Consider the following 4,014-nt stretch of genomic DNA (forward strand, 5'->3'; position numbering starts at 1 on the left):
ATTTAGGTAATTTTCTTTTTTATGTAACTCCCGTGTCATTAATTGAGAGTTACAAAATCAAAAAATCTCATTAGTTTTATTAATTTATTTTTGTTAATGTAAGAACCATATGAACACACACATACATATATGTATATATGAATCATTGTGTCAACTACGAACAAAAATTGACATATATATGAACTTGGACTGTATAGCATTTATGAACACAATATGAATATAATAATAATAGTTGCTACACGAAAGTAAATAAAAAAAAAACAGGTATGAACACAAAATGAACAGTTTGTGAACAATAGTTCCTTCATTATGAACACATTCAGGAGCAAGCTAATGTTGATATATGCAACTAGTGTACATATGAGCACAATATGAACAGTTTGTGAACAATAATTCCTTCATTATGAACACATTCAGGAGCAAACCAATGTTGAGATATGCAACTAGTGTACATATGAACACAATATGAACACTTGTGAACAATTCTTTAACAATTACAATTGAATTCGAATTCCGATTGTAGTAGGATTGTAGTAGTAGACGATTTTAACATTTTCATTCTCATTGTTGTTGATCTGTTTTCCAATAGGTTTATCCATATTACTCGGACGATATTGAAATCTTTACAATCAGAAATTCTTTAACAATTACAAAATCAATATCATTATGGATAGAATAAATAGAAATTACAAAACATGAACACGTATAAAAAAATATCAATATTACATAATCATCAATTATTGAGTTTTTTAGATTTGTAACTCCCAATTAATGATTTGGGAGTTACATAAATGATAAATTACTTAATTACCCATGTCATTAATATATGAGTTATATGTGAACCTAAAGAAAAGATGGAATATGATTGGTTGAGCTTAATTAACAAAGTTAATACAAAAATCTTGATTAGTATTTGAACCAACCCCTATATATATATATATATATATATATATATATAGACTTGGGATCATGTGAGACCAATGCTTTTTCGTGAGACCCGTAAGACCAATTCTCAACCCTTGGATTAGATTTACAGCCGTCAGATCCGAACATTTATAAACGCCACGAGATTTCTCAATAATTACAAAATTGCCACCTTGTAAGTTTTAACTATTAGATCGTTATCATATAAAGTTGATCAATGAACATGAATTGGTCTTACGGGTCTCACGAAAAACCTTTGGTCTCACGTGAACCCAACCCTATATATATATAGGAGGTTTGTTTTGTAAACCACGTTATTTGTACAAACTTCATTCAACCAATCATAATTTTTCATTTTTTTCATTTTTTTTTTGTAATCATGAAAGGTTGATTAATCATTTTTATTGTAACTGGTGTTAATCATGGATACATCATCTTCATTATGTTAATTTTAAAGAAATATATGAAACAGTTTCATTAAAATTTCATAACATATATGAAACAACTTCATAAAAAAAAGTATTATATGAAATAATTTCACAAGATTAAACAATTAAATCGACAGATGATGTTGGTTTGCACGGTTTGTACAAACTGGGTGGTTTACATTTGATAGCTCCTCTCTCTCTCTCTCTCTCTCTCTCTATATATATATATATATATATAAGGGCAAGTTCATTTATTAACCCAAATTATTATGTTAATTTTATTAACTAATCATGACCATTGTTTTTTAAAATATAAGGTTGAGATTAATCATATTATAAATTTAATTTATTACCCTTATAATCTCACAAACATATGTGAACATGGTAGCTCAAATTATTTATGTAAAATAGAAGGTGCAATCAATATCATCGGTTACAAACAATAGAAATCATATATTTTCAATTTATGTTCACAATGGCCAAAAGTGTTAACATATATGTTCAATTTGTGTTCATAATTGCCACAAGTGTTCACATACGTCAATTTGTGTTCATATGGGTGTATACATGTCAATTTGTGTTCATAATTATCAAGTGTTCACATACGTCAATTTGTGTTCATATTGATTCTTATTAGTTTAATATATAAATGTGATCATCGACTCATTTAGCTAACTTCAATAAATTTTAAAAATTTTATTGTCATCGCACAACGCACAATGTCAAACACTAATGTATAATTATAAAACATCATAAAACAGAACATAATAATTTAATTCGTTGGGAAATAATCACCAACACCAAGGGTTCCCTGTGCCTATTGGTAATTAAATTTTTTTTTAAATTGAGAACTTTAATACCGTCGGCCGTCAATCCTTTGGTGATTTTAAACTTTGTAGTCGGATTATCGTCATTTTAAGATATAAGCTTTCCCGAGTTTTCAAGGAGAATAAGTTGCATCTGAAGAACCACTTGCCACACATCCTTCAACGATCCCGCGGTTTGCCTCCCACCATCGCTAAATCAATAACTTGGAGATGGAAGATGGTAGAATGTAGTTGATATTCCACCATGAATGCAATTCCAAAGCGATGAGGAGACTTCAAAACCAAGTAAATAATGATCTATCGACTCAACATCATCTCTACAAAACAAAACGGGGAAAGGTGACTCACTGGTATAAGAATAAGTGATCGCTAAAAAACCACCTCCAAGGTGAATAGTAATAAAGTTGAGATATGATTTTCTTTTACTTAATTTCGGTTATTAAAATATTCCTTGGAAAAAAACAGTTACCAATTGATTAACAAAGCAATGTGGAAACTAATTAAATAGGTTTTGTCTTTCTAATTTCACAGAATTTAAACTAGTTTTGACCAGTAACTAAATCCAACTAGTTTTGACCAGTAACTAAATCCAATATCACTTTTTTTATCCTGATAACCGCACTTAACCGTCATAACGTACAGTATACCGCCAAAAACCGCCATGCAACCGCCACACCCCATCCCAACAGACATGTACCTGTACATATATACATAACACACACACACACACACACACACACACACACATATATATATATATATATATGAACATGCAGGCCTGGGGGAAGACTAGACAAAGAGAGAGAGAGAGAGAGAGAGCGAATTGATCGATCAATCAAGTTGTGGTTTGTGGGGCAACTATTAATAGTGTCCTACAATTATCAATTAAGTGACTTATAATTGATTGATTGATTGAAGAATTAGATATGGACAAATTCAACAATGAATTTGGTTGGGGTGTGGCATCTGTGATGGCCATGCTATTGGTGGTGGGATGCCTGATACTTTTGCCGTTGGGAATGGGGTCGGTGGCGCCACCCTCGGGTCTGCTGTTTCTCACACTTCCGGTGTTGTTGGCTGGCATTGTCATCTTTCTGTCCCAAGCCTCCAAGCCTGATCATTAATCATCCCATATTTGAATATTTATTTAAACATGTATCTCTGTATCTCTATCTTAGATACATGCATGTTATTGCTATTGCTATCTTAATTAATTGTAATGGTGTTTGTTGGTGGATGATGATTACTAATCCAATTATATATATATATATATATATATATATATATATTTGTTATTTGAATTTGCAAATGGTTAGTTAATTATGATCATGCATTCAAATTAATACATTGCATGAAATTAATGCACCAAGCATCCACATACCGCAATCAACATGAATCGAATGGAAAAGAAGAATTTTGAGTATCTTGTATATGAAGTTGGGGAGAAAATATACGATCATTCACATCTTAATTTATGTGCATGAATGATTGTGAGAAGAATTGAAGATGATCGATCATATATATATATATATATATGTATGTATACATTCATGCATCTGTACAAAGTTTTAATTTGTTATATATATGATATATATATATATATATATATATATAATAGGTAGTTGTTGAAAAGTTTAGTTTTGTTTGGGTGCATAACATTCTCATAAACATCAACTTCATATGTATTCTTTCGAGTTTCCAGGATGATGTTGATACATCTTCATCTTGTATGTACGTATGTACGTACGCTTGCATGCAAAACTATTTCTTGCATATCAATAATTAACTATATATATATATATATATATATATATATATATATATATATATATATA

Source organism: Cynara cardunculus, unplaced genomic scaffold (assembly GCF_001531365.2).
Source record: "Cynara cardunculus var. scolymus isolate 2C unplaced genomic scaffold, CcrdV1 Un_Scaffold_853, whole genome shotgun sequence".
Lineage (NCBI taxonomy): Eukaryota > Viridiplantae > Streptophyta > Magnoliopsida > Asterales > Asteraceae > Cynara > Cynara cardunculus.